General features: G+C 36.3%; 1 long non-coding RNA gene across 1 annotated transcript in view; it reads right to left on the bottom strand.

Annotated features, from left to right (window-relative positions):
- LOC141404327 (uncharacterized) overlaps positions 1-7,891 on the bottom strand; it is a 43,911-nt gene extending 36,020 nt beyond the window's left edge. The window contains exons 1-3 of the long non-coding RNA XR_012412991.1: positions 7,783-7,891; positions 3,326-3,492; positions 3,136-3,255 (exon numbers count right to left, since the gene is read on the bottom strand). This is a non-coding gene — a long non-coding RNA (uncharacterized lncRNA). The remainder of the gene's footprint in view (positions 1-3,135; positions 3,256-3,325; positions 3,493-7,782) is intronic.
- Between the last annotated feature and the right edge of the window lie 10,330 nt (positions 7,892-18,221).

The following is an 18,221-nucleotide window of genomic DNA, read 5'->3' as shown; positions in this document are numbered from 1 at the left end:
CGTTATTTTTGTTTGACGAGTTGTGGCTTTGTTTTTAAAGAGCTTACTTAAGCCAAATAAGCATCTGTTGGCCAATATAATTCTTCTTTTTATTTCACAACTGATGTCGTTTGTTATGTTTACGGCGGTGCCGAGGTATAAGAAGTCTTTTACTACCTCAAAATTATAGGAACCAACTTTAACAGTTGGTCCGATCTCAATGGACGCATTGCGCGTCGACACCATCAGCTTAGTCTTCGCGTCGTTTACCGCCAGACCCACTTTAGCAGATTCTCCTTTGACCTTCATAAAGGTATCGGTTACTTCTTTTACTGATCGTCCCATGATGTCTATATCATCAGCATAAGCAAGTAACATGTGGCTATAGGTGTAGATTGTGCCACTTCTTTTGACGTTTGCCTCTCGTATAACCTCTTCTAGCAGGATGTTGAAAAGATCACACGAAAGGCTGTATCCTTGCCTGAAACTTCTTTTGGTACAAGAATCTTCGGAGACGTCCTTTCCAATTTTAACTGAAGATCTTGAGTCAGTTAGAGTCATTTTACAAAGCCGAATGAGCTTTGCGGGGATACCTAATTCATACATGGCTTGAAATACCTTTGAACGTAGCGGGCTGTCGAAGGCCGCTTTATAATCGACAAAAAGGTGGTAGGTGTCAATCTGCATCTCTTGGGTCTTCTTCAGGATTTGCCGCAGGGTAAATATCTGGTCAATGGTGGATTTGCCAGGTCTAAAGCCGCATTGGTATGGTCCAATTATTTCGTTGACCATGGGCTTTAGTCGTTCGCACAATATCCCTGGCACTATCTTGTAGGCGATAGGGAGAAGACTTATGCCCCTATAGTTGAAGCACAAAGTCTTATCTCCTTTCTTATTGACGGGACGCAGGATGCTCAGGTTCCAATCGTCGGGTACGCGTTCCTCCAGCCAGATGGAGCTAACTAGATGATGCATAAACCTTATCAGCGTGTCGCCTTATCAGCTCGGCTGGTAGGCCATCAGCTCCTGCTGTCTTATTATTCTTTAGTCGGTTTATTGCTGTCTTTACCTCATCTTGGCCGGGTGGTATACATGCAATACCATCTTCTGGGATTGGATCTGTGGTATCTTCGTCGACTTCGCTACTATTGGACACCAACAGATAGGAAAAATGCTCTTTCCATATCCTTAGCACACTATCTGTATCAGTTACCAGATTACCTTGTTGGTCTCTACAGGAGGATGTGCCAGTTCCAAAGCCATCAGTTTGATGTTTCACTCCTTGGTAGAATTTTCGGACTTCATTCTGTCTCCTGTACATCTAGATTTGTTCACACTCCCGCTTTTCCATCACTCTCTTTTTCCTGCGGAAAAGACGTTTCTACTCTCTCCTTTTCTCCCGATACCTCTCTCGTGCGCTACGCGTTGCTACGGATTGTAAATTAGCCCTATATGCCGCATTTTCCTCTTCGGTAGCAGCACGACACTCCTGGTCATAGCATGGATTCCTTGGTGGAGGTCTCTGGTATCCAAGTACTGATTTTGCGGCTGTTTGCATGGAGTGGTCAATGTTTTGCCATTGTCCTGATATGTTATCGGTACGAGGAGTGCTTTGATTAAGCAGTTGGGCAAGTTGAGTGGAATATGCTGTGGCTATCTGTTGTGATTGCAGCTTACCGATGTCCAACTTCCGTGTTGTGTCTGTTCGCACTTTGTTTACTACGCTTAATCTGGTACGTACCTTTGCTGCAACAAGGTAGTGGTCCGAGTCTATGTTTGCACCTCGGAACGATGAATATCCAACACGCTCGATGAATGTCTTCCATCTATCACAACGTGATCAATTTGATTTCATGTTTTCTGAACTGGAGACAACCAGGTGGCTTTATGGATGTCGAGATGTTTAAATCTGGTACTGCTAACTACCATGTTTTTTGCAGCTGCAAAGTCTATCAGCCTCATACCATTGTCAGATGTTTCACTGTGGATACTGAATTTCCCGACTGTTGGACCAAGGATATTATCCTTTTCAATTTGGCATTAAAATCGCCTAGAATAATTTTAATGTCATGGGCAACGGTCATAAATTTCTTCTAAGCGCTTGTCTGTTCGTCCTTGTCTTCAGTGGGAGCATGAGCGCAAATAAAGCTGACCTTGAAGAAGTTTGCTTTTAATCGAATTGCAGAGAGTCTTTCATTCACTGGGGTGAAGAGTACTTGGTCAGGATTTCAGAGTCAATCTACTCTGTCCATGTGTTGTAATCATTCTAGCGTCCGCAAAAATTAAGGTAGAGCGCTACATTTTTGCACATGAGTTTATTTTTGCCATAGGCAAGTCAAGTTCGAAGGTGGGCTATATCGGCCCATGTTTTTATATATAGCTCCCATATGACGGTACCTTCCAATTTTCGATATTTTGAGGATTTTAGCTAAAATTTTCGACTGAACTACCCGTAAAGTGACATTTGATGCTCCCTGTAGTCACGAAACTTACTAACCAAAAATTGTCATGTATTGTCTATGTGTTGACATAGGTTCGTGTTTATGTATAGACCCGATATAACGGTACCTCCAGATTTTAGATAATTTCACTATTTTAGCTACATTTATTGACGGAACAACCTGTATTTTCCAGTGGTAACTAAACTTCTCCGAAAAAAATGTCAACGTTTTGCTATGTCCCTATAAAACGGCTTCACCGATTTCAGGTTTTTTTAGTATTTATCAACATTTGCGGGCTAGATTGGATGCTCTTTGGCATATATGTTTTGCAGTTGTTAAAAACTTCTCTATCAACAAATTTGGAACATTGGCCCACGTTGTGGTACAGCCCCCATATAACGGTACCGTCCGATTTTACCTGTCCAAATTAGGTAAAATTAGGTATTTGTGGATCAAAAAATCTACACATAACATTTAAAAATTAATTATTTCATTAAAGTTCAGAATAGTTCATTGTGGAGGGTATAAAAAGATCGGCCCGACCGAACTTAATGTTTGTTACTTGTTTAATATGTTGAAGTACATTAAATCTTTTATTTGATTTGAATAACATTCATACATAATATATTTGGTGTCAAATGCTCATTTGCATTATCATTTTCAATTTATCATTTGTGCCTAACAAATCACCATCTATACTTATATAGATTCTTACCAAGGCTTTCCAATCATTGTAGGCAGCCACTTTCATCAGAAACATATAGTCACCCCGAGGAAGTGGCATAAATTCAAACTTACGCTCATCCAAAATTAAATTGTCCACAATAATATCGTGCTGCAATAAATAGAATGAAAATAGTTGTTTTCAGTGTACCCATTTAAAAACATAAATTATAAATACTTACATTATACGGACATGTATGGTTGATATTAGATTCTTTCTTACAAAATCTACGAATATTTTAGCAAACTTGAACTTTTTAGGATTTGCCATAAACATACAAAAATCATTAGTAGTATTATAGAGAAATGACTTAAAACCATTGAATTTTTTGAAAATGGCTAAATTGAGCTGCAACGATACATAAAAAAGAATAAAAGAAACATATTTATAAATTGTTTAGTATGTCTTAAGTATGTTTTGCTGACAACTAAAATATCATTAGCCTATGACAGTAAAAAAACAAAAACAAGTAAAAAAGTATCAGTTGCCGACAGAGATATACCCTCAGCCTGTGTGGATTAAAATACTTTTTGTACAAAAAAAAAACATAATATCGCTATAAACAGGAAGGATCCTCGAACAAACCCCTAACCACACAAAAATGTTGAAAATTTGTGTGGGCGGTACCCCAAAGACCGGACAGATAGGGCCCAAATTTGAATATAAACTAAATTTCGACAATATTCCGATATCCAAAGTTTGGACCAAATCGGTTGCTACGTCTATAAGATATCGCGCGTACCATTTTAGCAAATATTTTTGAACTTTTATGAATTTCATCTAATATTCGAAGAAATAGCACGATATCCAAAGTGTGGACTAACATAGTATTCGGTTATCATATCACTTACCAAAAGTAACGGTTCTGTGGAACACAAAAATGTGAACATTTTCAAAAATATTGCTAAGTGCAAAGTGAAAAGTTAATAAATTGTATCGTGGAATAGGGCCCTGGTCTTAAAGTGAATGTATCCAAAAATTGAGTGTGTGAAGTACCCGAAGAAATGGAGAAATATAGTCCATATTCTAACCTGACCTATATCTGGTAGATATATTAGGATGTGTATGGACCAAATCGGTCTCTCCCATCAAGAGGTATCGAGCGCACAATTTTTCCGAACATTTTTGAACTTTTGTGGGGGATGTACTTGAAGGAGTGGACCGATATGGCTTTTCTTCGAACTTAAACTAAGGTTGCACAAAATATTACGATGGCCATATTTTGGACCGAATTGGCAGATCCGTTCGAGAGTTATCTTGCGCTCCAACCACTACACACGGTGTCATAGGGGTGTTTTGCATCTTTCAGGTTATTTTTTTTTTTTTTTTTTTGTGGACATTTCCGAATCTTTGTTGGGAAGGAGTGGACCGATATAACTCATTTTCGAACTTAAACTAAGTGTGGACAAAATATTACGAAAGCCTAATTTTTACATCAAGTCAAGAATATGATGTCAGATAAATGGCCGCCGCCACAGTTTATTGTCATTTGAGCCATTTTTATGGCATTTTCCATCTCCTTGGTCAAAACTTCCGGCGATATGTCCTCACATTCTTGACGGATATTGTCCTTAAGAGCTGAAAGAGTCTGAGGCTTGCTGACATAAACCCGAGACTTCAAATAGCCCCACAAAAAGAAGTCTGGACCGGTCAAATCAGGCGATCTTGCTGGCCTGTGCAAAACGCCAAAACGGGAGATTAGGCGCCCGGGAAATGCATCCTTCAGAATATCGTGTAAGACGCGATTGGCGGTCAGCAGCTGACAGCTGATGCACCGTCTGGACTTTGTACGGGAACGTCTTCAAGTCTTGTACCAAAATCCGCTGTAAAGACCGTCGACTGATACCCATTTGCGTGGCACGTCGTCTGGTCGATGTCGACGGCGCTTCCATGACATCCTCGACTACAGCAGCAATATTCTCTGCAGAACGGATACTTCGGGGTCTGGCAACATCTCGTGTTGTGCCAGTCTCTTCGAGGCGAGCGGCTAAACGTTGCAGTGTTACACCAGTAGGCGTTGGACGGCCAGAAAATCTGCGGCGAAATTCACGTTGTGCCAAAGTCACCGACCGATTATTGGCCAAATAAATAGTCACCAATATTCCGCGTTCTGAAGCAGTTTAGCGTAACATTGTTTATTAACGTGTATTTCGCATGTGTTTACTACACAAATGTAGCACAAGTGTGGTCGTATCAAAGTGTATATGAGGAAAAGTCAAAATTTTTTAGTTTCCATGAAGCCAAGGTTTGCACTATTATAATACGCGAACTATTGTAGTTTGCCAGTAACTATGACTATTGCTGGATTAATTTAGATGTTTTTGTACAAAGCTCAAAAATTTAGCAAAAAAAATTTAATTTACGTGGTAGTTACGACCGCGTAAAGCAAAAAGCATAGGTAAAAACACGTTGAATATAAACAGGTTTTTTACATTGCTATTCGATTTCTGATTAAACCATTCAAATGACGGACATCTGTCCAAAGTAAAAGTTGGAGAATACAAAATGGAGATTACACTTATAATGTATCACTTTCCAAAATTTCCACTGCATCCACCTTTTATGGATGCTGACATTTTGAAGCCGGATTTCAGGTGTTTTTTGTATTTTTTATGTAACTGGGACGCGCATTCGGATATTTCGAAAAACCAATTATAGGACTAAAGAACTCGCGATTTCGCATAATCTGATATGTATATTAAGTATGTAGCCCACACAGCAGCAGAGTAATCTACTGCCAAAGGCAAAAATTTAGTGCGATATTTTTTCTAAAAAACCTATTTTTTGGGTACAGTATTTACAATATCGTTTTGAGTGTGCTGGTACCCCGCGATATTTTAGTTTTTCGACGATCCGGATCATATGAATCACAGATCGTAAAAATCTATCTACTAGAACGGCGGAAATGGCTACTGCAAAAATTGAAAAATTTGCGAAAAATGTTTTTCAAAATATCGCTGACTAATTCGCGTTTTATGTGGATCGTTTCCATTTCAATGAAGACAGTGAATCATCACTCGCGTTTGTGCGAAAACAGCGGTTTGAAAAATTTAGTGGCATGGGAGCTGTATCCGATTTATCCCAAAAATAGTGTGTGATGCTACATCCACGGTTCTTGATGGATTTTATTGAAATATGTTTAGATCAATGTATTTTTTCACGGTTGATAGTGAAATCGGATGCGCATAAAAAGTGTATGCACTTTGTGCATAATATAAGCGTTATACAGTTTGTTGCACACTAAACTGCAGACGATGCTACATCTTAGCGGCCAAAGTAAATCCTGGCAAATGTGTACAAATTAAAAGAGAAGAATTCGCTGTATTGGTAAACCGCATGCGCATCAAGTGATTTTGAGGATTTCGCGATTTACACGCATTTCAAAATGAACATTACCCGATACAACTTTATTTCAAGATTATACCCCATTTAAAGGAACCCAACATTTATTTGAAAGATATCCATATCTTCTGCAAGATGTTAGCGTGTTTTCGAGAAGTGATTAGAATAAAAAATGTGATTTATTGCGTGGAATTTAACTAAAATAGAAGAAAAACTCCGACCTATTTTTCTTACATTTTGTTCAATTAACTCACAAAATAAATTTTAATAAATATGTTCTCTTACAAAAATTTTAGAAATTTCCTCAATATATTTTTTTGTTTTTTGCTATAATATGCAAACCGCTAAACGGATTTGTATAGTTTTGGTTTCATTTGAATCTTCGCGATGTTTAGATTACGTACATATTTTTTATATATTTTTCAGATGCATAAACAGCTTGAATTTTATTAGAACAATTTGTAAACTACCAATTGTTTTGAATGCTTTCCTAATTTCCGCGAAAATTTACAACTTTTTCACTAAAGTTATGGGACCTCAGTAACCATATAGTATGTAGGGAGCCCCTAATTAAGAGAGTTTCTCAATTTAATGATTAGAGTCTTTTAAAGATTTTTTTCTTTTTATCAGAATTGAAACCGCCATTACTTTTGCGCGCAACAACCAAAATTAGTATCTCGAACAGATTTAAGAATGGGATTTTTTTCCCAATGTATGTACCAAAAATCATTCATGTAGCTTAAAAAAAAATTTTTAATTTTTTTTTTATGGAAAACTAAAAAATTTTGTCCTTTCTTCATATACACTCGTTAGCGTAAATGCTATAAAAACTATATTTCATTCAAGTTTTCAAAATAATTAATCATGTTTTGTTTACATTTGGCGGTGACACTAACTTTACAAAGTGTCAAGCAAGACGTTGGAAATGATATTCTTGTATGTGTTGGGAGACAGCGAAGGTGAAGGAGCTCTTTTACTTCCTTCTTCCTCATAAGCAACTCACCCATATGTTTTTCTTTAACAAGCTCTTCAAAATCAAGTTTGTCTAGTGTTTACAATTCTAGGTACATATTTGCAAATAATATGCACAAATTTCAAAAAAAATATGTAGGATAAATCATTTTTCTTAGTGTTGAATCAGTTTGAATTATGGCCATAAAACTATTGTTACAATAATTATTCAACACAGTATAACAAGTAAGCTAACTTAATTGACATAAATTTCCTTTCGTCAAACCAATTACATTTAAAAAAGTTTATGCAAAAACCTTCCGTTCAATGACAAAATAAACTTACACCCAGCAGGACATCACTTTCTGTGTTTATTTCTTCAATTTTATTTTGCCGACAAATGTTTCGTCGGAAACACTCAAAACAAGTGACATCAACACCCACGCTCTAGTCTAGAAGACAGGTGAAAAGGAAATTACAACATTGGTGGCGGATATTAATAATTAAGGTTTTTTCAGTAGCCTTTTGGGAACCAAAGAGAACTAAGTGAATGGAAAATGGCGCCAAATGTGTTGCACACATACATGCGTTCGTACTTACAAACACAATACTAACACTCGGGAGAATCGAGGACTTGGTCCGGAGACACGTACGTTATGAACGATTAGATGTATAAATTGAAAGCGAAACGAAACAATTTAACAGTAACAACAACAACAGGAAAAGCAACAGAAACTTGTTGGTTAAACACAACTTTAGTCAGCGGCAAAATAAAGAATTGACTAGCAATTTATATCCGGTTATAAGTAATTGTATATTAGGGTAGGCTATATTGGGTTAATTTTTTGTCTATACTGTGGAACACATCGAAGGACTCGTGTAGATATAACCCAATTTTGACACTAACATTCAGAAAAGTTCAACATTTTCCTATATTTACAAAATAATTTCAATATAACAATGACGCCTAGAAAAAATGGGCAGATCTAAAACCGTTTATGGAAAACATCGGTAAAAGATTTTACAAAGCAGACCTTAAACACCAATATGGACTGATATAAGATTTTTTTTTAATATAAGTTTGGAAAAAATTGTAAAGTGCGCAATAACCCACGACCTCTAATTGTAGGACGCTACACAGAAAAAATAAATTCATTCAATTTATGTATAGTGTTCAAAAAATGTTTCCAATGTTCAGATTTTTATATTGTATGAACCTAATACATAAAGCAATAAATACCGGTTTCTTTTTTGAATGAAACATAAACATGGGATCTATGTCTATTCTCTTTTGCATAATATGAACCAATTCATTCATTTCAAAATATTCTTTTTTAAAGCAAGAAAAAGTTACTTAAATTCAAAACTCTGTTTATATTTTTTATTGATGCGGAATCAATGTGCGTGTAGAAACGATGGAGGGGAGGAACGACAAGAACAATATATAGGAACTGTAAGCCTCCTCCTTCGGAATCATACTATTACGGAAGAAAATTATATGAATTCCGGTTAATTTAAAAATTTTAATTGTGCAGTAAATTTTTATTAAGTATTTACTTTATTTGAATAAATTTTACAACAACATCTGTATAGAATTTCACTTACTATTTTCAATGTTCATTTTGCCATTGTTTTTGTTGTACTCCTCCTTGTTTTCAGTTTTATATGTGTGTGTATGGATCTGTGAATACATCTGCGTTCGAATTTTGTAGAAATAGGATGTTCCGGATTCTAGAGCAGCAAGCGAGTATACATACGGGATAATAGTAGGAGGGTGAGTGAATTGTTATTTAGAACGCGAAATAAAACTGTCAGAGTAAGCTAAGGAATAAGTTGAATGTATACCGCCAGGCCAAGATGAAGTAAAGACAGCAATAAACAGGCTGAAGAATAATACGGCAGCGAGAGACAGGGATATTGTACGAACCAAATATTTACCCAAGACCCAAGAGATACAGATCGACACCTACCACCTTTTTGTCGATTATAAAGCAGACTTCGACAGCCCCCTACGTTCAAAGGTATTCCTAGCCATGTCTGAATTTGGTATCCTCGCTTATTCGGCTTTGTAAGATGAACACTTCACTGTCAAAAGTGGTTTCAGACAAGGGGACAGCCTTTCGTGTGATCTCTTCAACATCCTGTTTTAAAAGGTTATACAAGATACAAACGTCAAAAGAAATTACATAATTTACATTAATAGCACCATATTACTTGCTTATGTTGATGATATAGACATCATGGGTAGACCATAAAAAAGTAACTGATACCTTTAAGAAGGCAGAAGGAGAATCTAGAAAAGTGGTCGAAGATGCATTTGGAAAAGTGGACGACGAGACCAAATGTGGAAATTGGTTCCTATAATTTTGAGGTAGTCAAAGACTTCGTCTACCTCGGCACCGCCATAAACACAACATATGCCAACAGATGCTACATTGGCTTAAGTAAGCAGTTTATAAACAAAGTTCGAGTTATAGGACAAATTGTGATAATTCGACTAGGCCAAAACTTTGAAAATCATAAAATTTCCTCAAGTTCCAAGAAGTTATATTACGGACAACCGAGCCACCGTCGCACAGTGTCACGACAGCGGTCACAAATGGTCAAAACCAAGTACCTCGGAGGACAAATATATTGACGGGAGTCGATAGAGAACATTCTAAGTAGAAGGATTTTGGCATTGATACGTCAAGTAGTTTTGTCTATATGAGGGTTCAACTCCGATAATTGTTGGTATTATGAATTTTTCTCCATATTTTCTCAAAATTAACAACATTTATTATCTTCAATTTTTGGAATAGTTAAACTAACGGTCGTTATGACACTGATTTTTGGCAGGTAACCTTCCATGGCGGCTATATCAAAAAGTGGACTAATACCAACAATTCTCTGTAGGAATATTTTGCAGCCCTGGCGAAGAGTTAATAACAAATGTCAGATACTTCGGTTGGATAATGTGGCTAAACCCTTCAAAATACTGAAACTTGGGAGGTACCGTTCTATGGAGGTTACATCAAAACGCGGGCATATGCCCATAATTTTTATCATTGCAAAAATTCAGCGAATTTGTCGAGAAACTTAGGTAAAATGTTAAAAGTACCTTAAATTGGGAGGTACTGTTATATGGGGTATATACCAAAACGTGGACCTACGTCCATAAGTTTTTGTTAGCTGGAAACAATTCACCTAAAAGTTCAGACAATTTGGTCGATAAATTTAGCTAAAATATTCAAAATATCAAAAATTGGGAAGTACCGTTATATGGGGGATATACCAAAACGTGGACCGATCTTCCCATTTTTCCCCTCGACATTTTCAGCCAACAATAAGTGGTTGTACCAAGATATTTGAACTCGCGACATAGTGTGGTCAAAGTGTTTGTCAGTATGAGTACACATACTGACAAACACTTTGGGCACCTCCCTCACAAAAGTTCAAAATTGTCGCTCCTAGAGTTTTCAGCTCTCTCTGTACTGAGTTTTGAGTAGTTTTGTATGCCATTCTGTTCTTCGAAGCAGCAAAGCACTCCTGGTTGTACCTCTGATATCCAAGTACACACAGAAAAAATTGCCTCTCTAACATATGTCCCAAACATATTTTGCAGCAAATATATATTTGTTTGCAAGCAGTCCCATACATAACATATGTTTGGGTCCTGCAAGCAAATTATATGTTTGGGTGCAAACAAATACAAACACAAAAGCCAAAAAAACAAACACATGCACCAGTTGGCGCTTTCTGAGAGCAAGGGAGCGTAAATGTCAATGTGAAATGCATTGAAATGTATGCTCACTTGCTCTCAGCAAGCGCTCACTGGCTATTTCTAACATGTAAACACATTTATAAATGGGGGTGTATTTTTATTGAAGGGCATAGAAAAAAAGCAAATCTGCAAAGACACATAGGTACATAGAAAATTCCAAGGAAATACATAACACACATTTTCTTCAAAGTTGAAATCATCAGTGAGAAATCGGCACCTGGAATCAAATGATTATATAATGTAATAAATAGGTAAATCCATATTTCAAATATACATATATATGTATGTATGTATGTATATGAAGAATGTATTGATGTAATTACCAATATTAAATGTCATTTCTTCCTTGTCCAATAAAATATTTCCATTCACCTTTTTGATTCAATTATAAAATGTATTGGACATTTAAGACTTGTTCCAATTTACAATTTTTACGACTTTTACACATTTTACCCGTTCCCGTACACAAGAAAGTTGTAAAATGTTCACTTCTCTTTAAACAAAAATGGCACTGAATGACGCTCTCTTTAAAACGTTTTTACTCGACAAATTTAAGCGTGTAAAAATCGTTACATGGATGCCGGCGTCTGATTGGCTGGTTCGCCGACTTTGACATTTGATCCAGCTTTTTTGACGTTTTTTTCCATTTTTTCGCTCCCGAACTTTTTGAACAGACTTTTGTGTGACAACAATTTTTCTCTCTTTCTCTCTTTTACGAGTTTTACTATAAAAAAGTACGGGAACAAAGCTTTAATTTACTAAAAAGCACAATTTTTGTATGAAAAGACAAAACACTGATTTATTCACTCACTTTACCGTCTTCACTCAGCGATGTTATATTGACCATAAATGTAAGGAAGGATAATAAAAATAATTTTAAAAATTCAAAAAATATGAATTCGGCAACAAAAAAATGGAGTTAAACTTTTGGTCATAACTGCCAAAACAACAAATTTCCGCAAACAGTCTCTACAGTTTTGAAATCTACAGGCGCTAGGCTTTAAATTGGTACTAGTGACCATTCTTGCGAATTTTTGGAAAGTGACTAATACTTTAAGGAAATCCTTACATCTATATTAAATAATTAATTTATACCAATATTATAACCAAATATTTGGCAACCCTTGTAATTTAGAGCAATTTTCATTATTAGTAAAATGAAGATTAGGCAATTTACTAAATGATTCAACTTAAGTTAAGGCGTTAAAAGTAGTCCTTTGTTTCATAAATTCGCTTAGAATATAACTATTTTTTCTCATTTTTAAATACAGTTTTTTCTTCAAAATTAGTCAAGAAACGTGAAAATGGTAAAAATAAGTTGAGTTACGAAAAATTTGGAATGTTTTGAAGCGAATTGCATCTTTAAATTTTTAAAATGACGACATGAATTTTTTTGATTTTTGTCGTTGGGCGCATCCACTGTGCGTTGATTAACAACAACAAAACACGAAACACACGTGTTTTACGCATTACACCATGCATTCCGCTGCTGCGAGAGCCCTGTTGTTACTCTCTTTAACAAAAATCCTCTCCACCCATAAAACATATGTTCTAACATAAAAAATATGTTGGTACCCAAACATATTAAATTGAGATATGTTACAAAATGTTGCAAATATATATTTGTTTGGACACAAACAAATTATGTTTGGATCCAAACATGTATTTTTTGCAATCAGTCCCAAACAAATATTTGTTTGGATCCAAACATATTTCTAACATACATTTTTCTGCGTGTATGGATTTTGCGTCTTGGATTGGTAAACACTTTGCCATTGCACTGTCATATTATCGGAAGGAGGAGTGCTTTGATTAAGCATTTAAGTGGTTGTTGTAATTCCAGCTTTCCGATATCCAACTTCAGTATTGTGTCTGGTCTTAGTTTATTTGCTACGTTTAATCGGGTACATATCTATACGTAGCACAACAAGGTACTGATCCAAGTCGATGTTTGTTCCTCAGATCGATCGTAAATACAGTGTGGTCAATTCCATTTTTGTTTGCTTTTTAATCTGATGAAAGCGACGTGTCTTTATGAATGTCGAGATGACTATATCTTTTGCTTCGCCGCTGTTAAACCACATTCCGTTTTCAGATGTTTACTTCATTGTAGAGACGAATTTCCCGAATGTTTGATCAAAGATATTCTCCTTTCCAATGTGGGCATTAAAATCGCCTAGAATAGTACTAATGTCATGGGTAAGACACCGGTCATATGCTCGTAAAATAAAATAAGGGCTAGTAAAATATATCTATTATCTTCTCCTCCTCGCATTCGGTGGAAGAAATGAACTTTTATCCGGATTTAAGAAAATGTTTCTGCAAGCGGGATGAAAGTGGAGACTAGTTGTTGTTGATACCGATAATACAGTGCGTTACCTCAAGGTGTTGTTGTAACGTCGGAGCAGGTTAAGTGTTTGGACTGGATTCGGTTCGATCTGAAAATTTTACCACATGTAGGGCTGGCAGTGCTGATCACACAACAATAAAATCTATATATATCATGGGCAGGAAGCCCATACTTTTCGAGATATGGTCTCCGAAAGTTCAAAAAATCCCTTGGTCTCGACGATAAGTTTGGTTAAATCGAAATTTTTCATATGTATATAGCCGGCCTTTCGTTTTTTTTTATAGCAGGCTGTTTTTTTAGGGGAGGGTTACTAACCCGACGCCCAAACCTAAGTTTTTAATGTTCTTATGGGAGAACGCGCGCCACATGTTAGCCCACTACCTTTAACGGGTGTTAAAAGCTGTTGCCCAGGTGACACCACTGTGTCCACTTCAGATGAAAGAGGGACCAAGATAAATCCTGGGCTTTGTCATGTTAAAGCTGGTCAGGACCGTTCCTTGGTATTTTCCATCACATACATAGCCGGCCTTCGACCGGAGATTTAAGGCTTCCTCCTATAGACAGAAAAAAATTTCGGCTAACGTGAAGAAAATTTTCCTTTAAATCGAAATTTTTTTATTATCGATCCAAATCCAGTCCTTATGCCGTAACGTCTTTCCCAATCCATCGCATTTCCTGTAAGGCAGTAATATCGGCCTTGTACTTTGCAAGAGTCCAAATATTCCAGGGGAGATTCGCAGATCATGGTCCTTTAAACGCTGATTGTCAATTCAACTGAATCGGAGGATCTGTATGTTATAAAATTATTTCGAGGATATCGTGAAAATTAATACAATAATTCTGAAGATATTTTAATATTTATATATTTCCCCCTGTGAACAGCAATGTAAATATAATCAATTGTGTGCTCAGTTAACGTGAGATATTATTTAATTTATGTTATTGACATACAACAACTAATATTTCTGTAATTTTATAAACAAACAAACAAACTTTTATAAATTATTGATTTCACCAACTGTTGCTGATTTATCCTAATATACAAAATTATTTTCTATTCACGCACCCACAATGTCTTTAATGTGGAATAAACAAATTCTAATACAAACATCTTCACGATGACGATACGTTTACCTATCGATTTGCAATAAACAAAAGTGGTAAATATACACAATAAAGAATTTATATCGATATACATACATACATCCACACACGCATATAGGCAAATGAAGGTATATATTGTATGAGTAGTACATATGTACGAAATATTGCATACCCTACAAAAGACTGTCGTATGGTACATTGTAAATCGTACCAGTAAACACTTGGAATCCACTTGAGCCGAATAACTGATACCCGGTTCTCAGTTAAAATAGTGAAGAACTTTTCCGCACACCTTAGTACTCAAATTGGATTCAGACAGTCTTTCGTGCCACTTATACAACGTTCTGCGCCTGGTTCCCGATCATCTACACCCGAACGAGAAAAATATTGTGTTCCCCATCTCAGTCACTTCAAGCAACTAGCTATACCTGAATCCACTCCCTCCAAAATCAACGACATTCCCCAACTCATCACGCTCTCATTTTTCTGACGATAATCATTTTCCAAGTTCCGATAATCGACGCCCCTGCGACTCTGCCCGAACACCACAGCTTCCAAACATCCATGCACTCTCCCACGCTACCTTCGCACAAACGTTATACAGGTGTTGTGTGACACCGTTGCCATCACTTCTGCTCTTACACTTTCTGGATCTCTTAGCATACATATATCTTGTACATGTGCCAAACCCATCACTTCGATGTTTGGTTCTTTGGTAGACATTTCGGAGTTCATCCTGACTCATGTACCGCGAGCTGTTCGCTCTTCCGTTGAAGCATCTGGTCCAGGGACGTACGCAGGGGGGGGGCACAGGGGGCCCGGGGCCCCCCCGAAAAGTTTTGGTAGACCAACAATTTCTTTAGCTACTGTAACAGATCATTAGATTTTTTTTCTCATAAAATAATTTTATGTTTGGATATTTCAAACGAAAACATAAATTTTCTGAAGTTTCTGTACAGAAAATGTACTTCGTTAACAAATTTTGTAAGAAATAATTTCGATTTTTTTGTTCGAAAATTTCTAAGTTTTTGCTTGAAATTTTCAAATTTTTCGTTCCAGTATCAAAAAAAAAAAAAAAAAAAAAAAAAATTAACTCGGAGTTCCGTAATGATTACACTCCATCTTTGCTAGTTCATTTTTGAGGTTTATGGTATCCTGTATTAAAAAATATGACGAGTTCAATATTGTGGGAAGGGAAGTGCATGAAATGGGGTTTTCGTGGACTATATATCGAAAACCAATTATATTTTTATTTCGACAAATTTGTTGTTCACATTCTTTATGGTATTGAGGTAATACTGGGTACCACGGAAATAATATAAACAACTTTATGAGCAGCTTCCGTCAAATATTAAAATTTGCGTATGGTAGATGTTTGCAGAAATAATTGTTCACAGTTTTTCCTTCAGCTTGTAGGGTTTTCATTTGATCGGTTTGTTGAAATCTGAATCGAATTGTTCGATTGTGGAACTTGCAGACTTTCAAAAACCAGATTAATATATTATTACAACGAACTTCCTTCAAAATATTTATCTTTTCTACTTCTGTCTATTTGGATGAAAGCCGGGTCAGACAAGCATTTAGCCCAGTCGCCTCTATGTCTGGAGACTTGGTCCAAATTTTAGATGACGTAATATTTTCCAAACTTAGTTAAAATCACATTGGTCCACCACTTCGAGTTCCTCCCCCACAAAAGTTTGAATTGTTTCCCAAAATCGTACACTCGTATATCCTATTTGGCCATTCTTTCTGACATAATGTACGGTGACCAACTAAAATGGCTGGTGGGCGCGATAACTATCGAAAGGAATGACTCTCATAATGATATACACTTGCTCAATGGACTAATTCGGCACATTCAGAAACACTTTCGTTTTGCACTATGAGCAATAATTCGAAACGTCCACAATCGCTAAGATAGGTACCCTTAAAGTTTTGATATTTTTGCCGGTAAGTTCATACGTCCAAAAAAGGCCACAAAATTTTGTAAACTCCAAGAATACAAATTTTGGGGATAAATATATTGTCTGTGAAGCCGATTTTGGATCTGTCGATAGTAAAGGTATTAATCCACACAGGCGACAAAGACGACTTGCTTGTTTTCTCAAATATTTATTCGACCATGTTTTGGCAAAGCCCAATCATGTGTTTCGTACTCTCAAAGAGTACTTACTACGAGTAGGATTGGGAGTTCATAGACTGTATTGTCCGACTCCGGCTAAAGCAGCCTTCTTTTTTAAATATATTTTTTAGTTGGATTCTCCAATCACTTCGGTTAAAGAAGTAAAATTTTTGCGTTTAAAAATTTTTTTCTATATTATGTAAGTTTATCCGCACAATAGCAGTAGACAATTTTCGATTGGAATTATTCGATGTCGGATGTATTCAATTTAGAAATAACTTAAAAGATGTTAAAATACCTTTACATATTAAAGTATACCAAATTCCAATTAAAAGGTTTATAAGATGTTAATATGTAATGTATGGGTGTCAAAGATTTGTCCACTAAATACTTTTTGAAAAATGGATCTAAAAAAGGGCGATATCTCGATATGCATTAAAACATAGATCTATTTTAACCACTTTCAGCATAGAGGTTCTCCAACGAAAAAAATCCAAAAATCCTTATTATAGCCAATATTCTTAGAAATTAATTTAAGATCTTCGAATACTGAAAATCTAGCGAAAACAATTGCGGATATTACTAAAAATAGCGCTATGTAACCCTACCCAACATATTAAAATTTAATGATTTTTGGTCATGGTGCCCCCCCCCCCCCCGAAATGAAATCCTGCGTAAGTCCCTGATCTGGTCGTACAAGGCGGATCACTTTTTAACCTAAGTACATCCACCACGGAACCAATAATATGGCCAAAAGTGTCGAGCTGACACCGAAGAGTAGAATGCGGCATAAAGGGCTTATAACGAATAGTTTTATCAAAGGCGGAGGTTAGCTCAGCCGCTACCAGGGTCGACTTAAAGACCTTCGAACCTTAAGTAAGAACAAAACTTAATTGTGCTGTTTATTGATACACCCAGCAACATCTTCGATGCCAAGGATGCTATTGAATCATGGGTGCAAGTGATCTGGCATGTCATCTTTTTAGCATTTTCACTCATGAATTTTATATGAGCGTGACCACCATAAGATGACATTCATTTTCGGATCTTAAGATGACATTCATTGTCGGATCCTAAGCATGTCATTTTGACCAATGCTTTGACATGTCATTTTCACCTATCCTTTGGCATGACATTTTCATGTCTTGTTTGGAAAATGGAAAATTCTGTATTGAAATATGATTTTCATGACAAGCCAAACTCTTTATTAATTAAAACTAATTCATGAAATAATTAGAACTAATTTATCAGCATAAAGTTTACACCCAAAATTTAAATTTTATCACTGCCGCTGCACCGCAACAGAATTTACTTCGTCCACTCTCAGCCACTGATTTTATTTCATCTTACAAAAGCTTTTCTATTATCTTCTCATCACCAGTTCAGATTTCGACATGGACTCCAACAGCACTCCTTTAAGAATTTCTAGTTCGGGAACCTACATT

The sequence above is a fragment of the Musca autumnalis genome, unplaced genomic scaffold (genome assembly GCF_047663935.1).
Source record: "Musca autumnalis isolate F117 unplaced genomic scaffold, ASM4766393v1 scaffold_4, whole genome shotgun sequence".
Taxonomy (NCBI): Eukaryota; Metazoa; Arthropoda; class Insecta; order Diptera; family Muscidae; genus Musca; species Musca autumnalis.
This window is presented reverse-complemented; position numbering and strand designations above follow the sequence as displayed.